We start from the raw sequence: 10,162 nt of genomic DNA on the forward strand, positions 1-10,162 counted from the left end.
GCAAGGTTTTTCAACAAAAACTTCAACAGAAGGTTAGGAAACAATAAAATATATTTTTGAAAACTAGAAAACTTTTAATACATTATTATGTTTTAATATGCACTTCAAAATCTCAAAATAAATTAATCTAGAGTTATTTAAATAAAAAATGGAAAATTTTTTATTGAATTTATATATATCAAGTTTATTTAAACATTATTTAAACTTGTATTAAAAATTTTCAATTTAATAATAATAGAACAATTCTAAATTATTAAAAGTTTTAATTATACAGATTACAAAGACAAACAGTTATACAATTTTAAAATATTTTTTCAAATAAACTGATAACTTTTCTATCAACTTTAAAGAAGCTAAATAATAAAATTTATTAAGAATGTACAATAGGGTGCATCTGTTGCCCCTAAAAAAAATTAGCTTTTGTGGAATTTCAGCTCTTTGACATTTTTCTGAAACAACTCCTATGTAAACTGTATGGAGCCTTGAAAATTAGACCATTAAGTATTTGGTTGGAAAGTTTTCTACATGAAGCAATTATTACAACACATTCAATGGATTTAAAGGCGATTTGAAGAAAGTTTAATGAAAGCACCTCCTGATTTTTTCAAAAAATAATTTTTTAATTAACAAAAAATGGTAAACAATTACAGAAAATCAAAAATTCCTCCAAACTTTCTTCAAATCATCTTAAAACACATAAAATGTGTTTTTGTTATAATTGCTACATGTAGAAAACTTTCCAACCAAATACTTAAAGGTCTAATTGTTAATGTCCCATACAATTTACATAGGGGTTGTTTAAGAAATGGTTCTGAAATGAGAGTTCTAGCTCTGAATGGTGGTAAAAGCTAGGAAGCAATTTTTGTGTACCTTTTTTTTTAATGTGATTTGCCACATTGAAAATAATTTTCATCTGGAAAGTTGCGGCTTCGGGCAGATTCACCCTAATGTACATTATAAATGTACCTATAAGTATATACATATATTAATATAAATATATAAATGTACAGTATACTAAAGTACAGATTTTAAGCTTCAATGTTTAGCCCAAAAGGTCTTTTTACACAGCAGGTCTTTGACCAAAGTATTTGAGCTTTGACTTTTATTGTGTTCAATAAACTTTTTTATATGTATAAACACAGTTTTTGAAAAACCAAAGTTTTATCATATTATTTTGTTGTTGTTAAAGCATAACTATAAGTAACAAATTTTTTAATTAGTTTTCATAACACAACACACTTACTTTGTTTATTATTATCAATAGTTGAACTTTCTAAAGCTTCAACTGCATTCATTAAACCTTCATCATCAATTATGTTATCACATATGTTAGATGGTCTAGATATTTTTTGTTGTATATTGTCAACTTGACAGTTTAAGACAGAACTTTTCAAAGAAGCTTGCTGTTTGTTTTTGACTAATGACTTAGTACAATTTTTCTGCTTTGATAATGTAGGTTGATCTGTTTTCCATGAATCAAAAAGTGTTTTTTGCTTGCCTTTTGACATATTAAGATTTATTGCTGCATACTATTTTATGTTCATTTGTATTTAAAACTCTGGTTTTTTATGCTTTAAATTAGATATTTATGTTATATTTTATTAGAATAAATACTTTTTTTTAATACTGAACTACTGCTGCTAAAAAGTTAATTTAATAGTTATAGAAACTCAAAAATTTTACAAACAAGCTATATTTTTATTATTTCACATAAATTTACCACCATGATGTCGCACCAATATCAAACTTAAAATATTTTATATTCAATGTCTTTTTTAATCATAATTATAGGCAAAAATCTATGTTTTAAGCCAAATATGTTTATTCTAAAAAGATACTTTGTTTTAAACAAGGTATATAAATACATAGTACAGGGTTTGTGCGCAAATTTTTTTTTATTTAGCCTGACTGAGACCAATTTAGCCTGACATTTTTTCAAAGTAAGGAAAATCCCCTTTAGAAGTAATTTTAGGTATTGGGGGGTCTTGATTAGTACTATTATAGTCTCCGACTTCAATCAGCTTTATCTCAAAAATATTTTGAGCTTCGAAAATCTGCAAAAAGCAACTCATAGCTTAGTTATAACTCAATAAAATAAGACTAAATTGTGAAAAAGGTGATTGACCCCTTTGTATGCTCTTAACATAACAAATTCAGTACTAAGTTTTAAAATAAGTGTTATATATAATCTACTATAGTGTAAAAATTTAATATATATTACTAAAGACAATTATTTAATTTAATTAATCACTACTTAAAAACATTATAACCATAATATTTATATTAAAACGACTAGAAATGTTGTGTTTTATTAAAATTAAAAATGAAACGCTTACAGGAGTTTTAAGATTCAAACAAACAGCTTAGTTATTGAATTAAGGGCATAGGGGGGGTAAACACCCTTTTTTGGTTTTTGATCTTATTTTATAAAGTTTTTACTAAGCTACAAGATGCTTTTTACAGATGTAACAAATTCAAAATAATTTTTGAGATATAGCCGGTCAAAGTCGGAGGCAACAATAGGATCCTTATGGGAGGCGCAAACTAAAACGGCAAATAACTAGAAATTACTAAAAATCTATCTCCTCCTAGGTTTTTTGAGATAACTACCTCAAACTTTCAGGAAATGTTCCTTGCAGTATTTAAAAAATTCTGTCGGAACAGAATCTTAAAAAATCAAAAAATAAAAATTTTATAACAAAAAAACAAAAAAAAAACTGTTTTTTTTGTTTTTTTTTTTATATAAAATTTTTATTTTTATTTTTTTCAAAATTCCTTCTAAAAGAATTTTTTAAATATATCAAGGAACATTTCCTGAAAGTTTGAGGTAGTTATCTCAAAAAATGTAGCAGAAGATAGATTTTTAGTAAAATAGTCTATTTTTGCCATTTTAGTTTGCGCCTCCCATAAGGATCCTATTGTTGCCTCCAACTTTGACTGGCTATATCTTAAAAATAATTTTGAATTTTTTAAATCTGTAAAAAGCATCTTGTAGCTTAGTAAAAACTATATAAAATAAGATAAAAAACCAAAAAAGGGTGTTTACCCCCCCTATGCCCTTAAACTGTAATGTTTAACCTGTATTTGTTTAATAAATTTTCATAATTATGACGTATATAATCTACTCAAAACAAAATAATGAACATTCTAAAAAATTTTTAGAGATTCAACAAACGGTTTTAAGCGTTTATTTTTACAAATACTAACTGATTTTGTCTTTAATAACGAAATCTTTATTTAGAAATAAATTCACATCTCATATGATCTTAAAAAGATTTCTCAATTTTTTTTAATCAAAGATTTTCAAACACTTGAACTGAGAAAAACTGATATTCTCAAATTTTTAAATAAAAAACTGATTTAGCCTGACGTTTTTCAACTTTTTCCAAAAAAACTGATTTAGCCTGACTTAGCCTGTCGCACACAAACCCTGATAGTAAGAATTAAATTTATTTATGATAAAATAAAATACATTGACTTTATTTTACAATATTTAATCAATATAAATTATTGTATTGATAAGTCCTTATATTGTCAAATAAAAGCAATTAAATATAATAAGTTTTATTAGTTTATGATAAATAAAATTAATTTAATATATGTATTTATAAAATTTATATTTTAGCCTAAAAATATGTTTAAAAAGACATCAAATATAATATATTTTCAGCTTGATATTGGTGCAACATCATCCTAGGTAATTACAGGGTTGCCACACACTCAGGGAACTCAGGGAAATCAGGGAATCTCAGGGAATTTTCAAACTGTAGAAAATCTCAGGGAAACTCAGGGAATCTCAGGGAAAATCAGGGAATTTTGGCATTTTTCTTTTAACTCAGGGAAACTCAGGAAAGTTTTGATTTTTTCTCTAAATTTTAGGGAAGTTATTGAAAATCTCAGGGAAATTTTTTTCTAGATCTAGAATGAGGTTTAGTTAATCCAGTTTCAATATTTTGTTCAAAAGTAGTAATTTTTATTATTTAAGTGGTTATTTAGAATTTTTTAGCCTTGCGGCTAGTTCTTCAATATTCTTAGTATTAACATTGTAGTTTTTTTAAGTTTTAAATTTATATTTACTTAAGTAAAATCAAACAGTTTAGAGAAATGAAAGTTGTTGTTAACTTTTTTACAATAATGTTAAGCTTTTAAGTTTTATTTACTGCATTCAGAACAGTTGCTAGGAAAGACATACAAGTCATAATGAAGTTATTATGTATGCATTTAAGTGAGTTCTTCATGTGAAATTATTATTATAGTATAGTTAAATTTTGTCAATTAAAATGTCAAACAAATTAAACTTTATTCTTTTATGTAGAAAGTTAAGGGCATAGGGGGGTAAACACCCTTTTTTGGTTTTTGATCTTATTTTATATAGTTTTTGCTAAGCTAAAAAATGCTTTTTACAGATTTAAAAATTTCAAAATAGTTTTTGAGATATACAGGGTTCGTGCGCGTCAGGCTAAATCAGTTTTTTTGAAAAAAGTTGAAAAACGTCAGGCTAAATCAGTTTTTTATTTAAAAATTTGAGAATCTCGATTTTTCTCAGTTCAAATGCTTGAAAATTTTTGATTAAAAAAAATTGAGAAATCTTTTTAAGATCAAATTGAGATGTGAATTTATTTCTAAATAAAAATATAGTTATTAAAGACAAAATCAGTCAGTATTTGTAAAAATAAATGCTTATAATCTTTTGTTGAATTTTTAAAAAAATTTATAAAATTTTCATCATTTTGTTTTGAGTAGATTATATTCTTCATAATTATGAAAATTTATAAAAAAAAATCAGTTTAAATTTTACTGTTTAGTTCAATAACTTTGCTGTTTGTTCGAATTTGTTTACATCAACAATGTTTTTAAGAGCTTAGTCGGTTGAACTGTTTTGATTTATAATTTAAGGTCTTTATACCAAATACTTTTTAGATTAAAACTTTTAGCAGTTAATTCATATATTTTACTGTTTATTTAAAGTCATTAGAGATTATCACAACACTAAAACTTAGCTTTAAGATATAAGTACTAAATTTTTTTGGGAGTACAAATTTTAGGTACAATTCATTTTTCTTTACACGAATAAAATATTAAAGAGTTTTTTAACTTAAAATAAAGCTTTTTAAATCTGATACGACATCAACAATCAGTGTATCTATTTAGAGTTTAGGATTTATAATTATGCATCAATTTTAAGTATTAGTCAAAATACTATAAATTTTATTTATTTATTTTAATACTTGTGTAAGCGTTATATTTTAAATGTTAAAAAACACGACAATGCAGGTCGTTTTATTATAAAACTTCTCGTTATAATGTTTTTACTTAGTGCTTAATTAAATTGAACAATTGTGTTTAGTAATATTTATTTAATTTTTACACTAGTAATAGATTATATATAACACTTATTTTAAAACTTATCACTGAATTTGTTATGTTAAGGGCATAGGAAGTCAATCACCTTTTTCACAATTTAGTCATATTTTTATTGAGTTGTAACTAAGCTATGAGTTGCTTTTTGCAGATTTTTAAAGCTAAAAACATTTTTAAGATAAAGCTGGTTGAAGTCAGAGACTACAATAGTACTAATCAAGACCCCCCCATTACCTAAAATGACTTCTTAAGGGGATTTTCTTTACTTTGAAAAAATGTCAGGCTAAATTGGTCTCAGTCAGGCTAAATGAAAAAAATTTTGCGCACGAACCCTGGATATAGCCGGTCAAAGTCGGAGCCAACAATAGGTTCCTTATGGGAGGCGCAAACTAAAACGGCAAAATTAGACTATTTTACTAAAAATCTATCTTCTCCTACGTTTTTTGAGATAACTACCTCAAATTTTCAGGAAATGTTCCTTAATATATTTAGAAATTTCTGTTGGAACAGAATTTTAAAAAAATGAAAAATAAAAATTTTATATAAAAAATAAACAAAAAAAATTTTTTTTTGTTTTTTTCTTATAAAACTTTTATTTTTAAATTTTTTTAAATTCTGTTCCGACAGAAATTTCTAAATATATTAAGGAACATTTCCTAAAAATTTGAGGTAGTTATCTCAAAAAACCTAGGAGAAGATAGATTTTTAGTAATTTCTAGTTATTTGCCGTTTTAGTTTGCGCCTCCCATAAGGAACCTATTGTTGCTTCCGACTTTGACCGGCTATATCTCAAAAATTATTTTGAAAATTTTAAATCTGTAAAAACCATCTTGTAGCTTAGTAAAAACTATATAAAATAAGGTCAAAAACCAAAAAAGGGTGTTTACCCTCCCTATGCCCTTAACTAACAAGTTTACACAAAGTTGTGCAAAAATTTAGTTTTTAATTTTTAATTGGTTTAAACCTTTTAAGATTGAGTTTTTGAAAACAGTTATTTTCATAAATTTAAATGCAGAAGCATACACATACAACCTTCCTTTTATTATTAAAGAAGTAAAATGAGAATGAGGTATTAATAATTTGTGTTAGAAGAGAAAATTTTTTTTTTAAGATTTGAAAAATACTCAGGGAAACTCAGGGAAATTTAAGGTTACTCAGGGAAATTTTTGGTCACTCAGGGAAGATTTTTTGGCTCAAAGAGTGGCAACCCTGTAATTACCAAAGTACAACCTAGCATATGTTTTTACATTGAAAGTAGAAATAACTGTTGTAAAAACATTTTTCAACAGTAAAATAATAAGATTTTAAACTCTTAACAGTAAAAACATTGGTTGAAAGTTTATAAAATTTATACTTGTGTCAAAAACTTATTTATAAGATTTTGCATTTTTTCTGTACTAAGCAATGTGTTTTGAATATAGTGTTAGGGAATAGGTTACTAAAATGAAGTTATTTTATATATACAATTAGTTCGAATTTACAAATATTTAGTAGCGCTACTACACTGTAAACAATAACAAATTATAATTGTATAAATGTATAAATGTAATTTCTATAATATAGAAAAAACAAGGGATGTTTTAATATTTTTCAGAAAAGGGAATACCTTTTAAGAATTTATATATTTTTTGGCTTACTACATAGAACAAATATAATTTTACTAATAATAATGTCTTACATTAACAATAAATATTTTAAGTTTATATCGAAAAAAACAACAAAAATAGTTTTAATTAACGCTAGTAATTAAAAAAAGTAATAAACACTAGTTAGACTATTTATAATTTTTTAAGTAAGAAATAAATGCATAAAAATAGGTTTGAAGTAGTTAGTTTATAGTAATGTTAAAAAATATATAAAAAATATTTTATTACACATACTGGACAAAAAAATCGTATTACTAACAAAAGTTTCGGCAAAGTTAATTTTCAGTCTTTTTAAAATGAATTAAAATTCAATATATTTTGTTTTTATGTTTTTTGTGTTTTTTTGTTATTTTGTTTAGGCAATTTTGTTTTGATAGATTAAGCACTAAAAAATTTTTAGAGTTAATTTCAAACCATTTTTTTAATAGTCATGTAGCTTATTGAAGAAATTACTTTGCAATTAAAAGTTTGTATGAATAAATATAAACTATCCTAAAGTTGCTAGAAATAATGCATTATTAATTTTCGCTAAAATTTAATACACTTTTGTTTGTTTTTTTTTTTTGAGTGTGGAGATAAGGTCTCCTGCATTGCCTGTTTTAAAACAAGAAAATACTATTATATAGTCTATGTTAAAAGCAAATGTCGCTAGTCGTTTATCTAAATATTAGAATTTTAAGGGTCGCTTGAGATTTCCACTACTAGCAAAATTCCCTCAGATACACAGTAACAAAAACTAATTAAATTATATTTTAACCAGAGCGAAAAATAAACAGTACAAATATAAAACAAAATAAAAGAGAGAACTAATTTTTGCGTTATACATTATTAAACGACAAATATTTTATTTTTAAAACTTTGTTATGTCAAAAATCGAACAAGACTAAATTTCAAGACTAATTTTGTGGTAATATTTAACTAATAGTTTATACAAGTTGAAGTGAAGCAATTAGTCTTAAGTTAATTTATACAAAACAAAAAGGGATATGTCTTAAAATAATTATTTTAGTGAAAGTAACTAATATATAATAAAAAAAACATAATAATAATAAAATATAACACAAAATTGATGTTAGTTATTGAAATTTTAGTAAATATTTTGGACATAAATAAGTGTTTTTGAACTATAGCTGGGTAAAATATTTTATTTAATTTTAAACATTAATTTTAAAGTAAAATAACACATCAAACTAAAAAAACATTTTTGTTAATAAGTTATTTAACTAGCGATGTACACTAACAAACTATATTTTTGAGTCCTATAAATTGTTTATTATCAATTAAACGACAAAAATACGCACAAAATATCAGTTATCGAGTTGCACACTACTTGGATACCTTTTAACGTCTTGTCTAACTCTATAATAAACATTAATACTATCTTGCTTATATTAATACTTCTGTAAAAAAAAATATTTGAAGTAAAGGAATCTGATAAATTTTGATTTATTGTAAATGTTCTAATAAAACAAATTTTAACCTTTATTTTAGAGCTTTAATAAACTTGAAATATGCAACCTTGTTCGAATACCAATGATATTGTAACTAAATTAAACTATTAGTTCAGTAGTTTTGTTCAAAAGTTGCTTTTATTCATAATTAGTACTAAGATTATATTTCTGTTTCAAAAATTAAATTTTTAATAGTGAAAACAAAACTATATAACTTTGAATATTCTTAATAAAGTAAAATATTGTGAACCATTGTTTTTCTCTTTTTTTTTTTAATTTTGATTAAAAAAAACAAATTGTGGTCATTAACCAGCTTGTCTAACTTTTTTGTCTAAAAATTTTGAAAACGTCATCTACTTGGTTAGCCAATGACTAACTCGCTGTAAAATAAATTTGGTTAACAACAACAGATCATTGATATGGAACTGCTAAGACTTAATGGTCTGACGACCCACTATATATTCAACCAAAGCATATTTTTCGTTTGCAAACGCAACTTTGTAAGCGCAAAATTAGTTTATATGTAAATGGTATATGATAGCTGTTTATTAAGTTTTGTACATTAGTTAATAAAGTTATAAATTAAACTGAATAGAATTCTTTTTAGCCGCGATATTTGAATTAACTAGTTATTTTTATAACGTTTCACATCTAGGTCAACTGTATTTAAATTATTAACATTGTTAAAGATAAATAAATAGTTTTATTTTTAAAAGCTAGTTTTTGGATAATGTTAACAACCTCTAGTATAGTTAGTAGTAACAACTGTAAAAAATTTCAGTTAATGATTTTTGTAAAAGTAACTTATATACCGGAATACATTTTGTTATAGTAATTAGCTTTTTATATTTTTGAACTATTTTTAAATTAACAATGTCGGTAGCAAAATATCTTCCAGGTTTTAAAAAGCTACACGTTCAAAGGTCTATTTTTGGTTCAAAATTAAGTTTTTGGTAAAAAATTGTGTTAAATAGTATTATTAAATTAAAAAGATATGTTAAATCTTCGTTGAATGTTTTTGTTTAATATTTTATTTTATGATAAAAGAAATTTTTTTATCTATACAATCGATTTTTTGTGTCAAATTTAAATTTTAGTACTTTACATGTAGAAGTTTTAAACTGCATTTTTTTTTTTTTTTTTATTGATTTTTGTTCAAAATGCCAGGTTCTTTTTTTAATTTTTCAAATTACAGTTTTTTTTTAGCCTAATTATCAAATATTTTTTTTTAATACAAAACTATTATATTTTAGGATTTAAAACATATTAAGTAAATTATTTTAATTATATGTGTTTGTAAAACACATAGTAACACGATTAAAAATGCTCAAATTGTGAAGTTTAAAAAGGTGAAAGATATATAAATGCAAAACCCGCTATTCAGGAAAGCGAGCCGTAACGTGGTGGGTTAATGTGTCGGATCAAAATTTTTAAGACCTAGGGTACCTGGGTTCAAAGCCAGCCAGTTGTACATTTTTTAATGTGCTCATTTACCATTTCTATACGATAAAATATTTATGATCTATAATCAAAGTTGTGTTTTATCTTAAAGTATATTACTTAGTTCAATAATTTTCACACAATTTTGTTGTAAAAAACAAACACTAAAAAATTATTAATTTTTTATTTCGTAATTAATACTATAGTACAGATAAATAAATATTTATTAAATTAAAACTTTAATTTTTGCACAAAAGTATTTAA

The 10,162-nt window shown here is 24.2% G+C and overlaps 1 pseudogene across 1 annotated transcript in view; it reads right to left on the reverse strand.

Annotated features, from left to right (window-relative positions):
- Positions 1–1,337, reverse strand: part of LOC145837726 (uncharacterized) — a 31,612-nt pseudogene extending 30,275 nt beyond the window's left edge. The window contains exon 1 of the transcript XR_014370015.1: positions 1,244–1,337. The product of XR_014370015.1 is annotated as an uncharacterized LOC145837726 (transcript). The remainder of the gene's footprint in view (positions 1–1,243) is intronic.
- Between the last annotated feature and the right edge of the window lie 8,825 nt (positions 1,338–10,162).

The sequence above is a fragment of the Thalia democratica genome, chromosome 1, assembly GCF_965202585.1.
Source record: "Thalia democratica chromosome 1, ktThaDemo2.hap1.1, whole genome shotgun sequence".
In the NCBI taxonomy this organism is placed as follows: Eukaryota; Metazoa; Chordata; class Thaliacea; order Salpida; family Salpidae; genus Thalia; species Thalia democratica.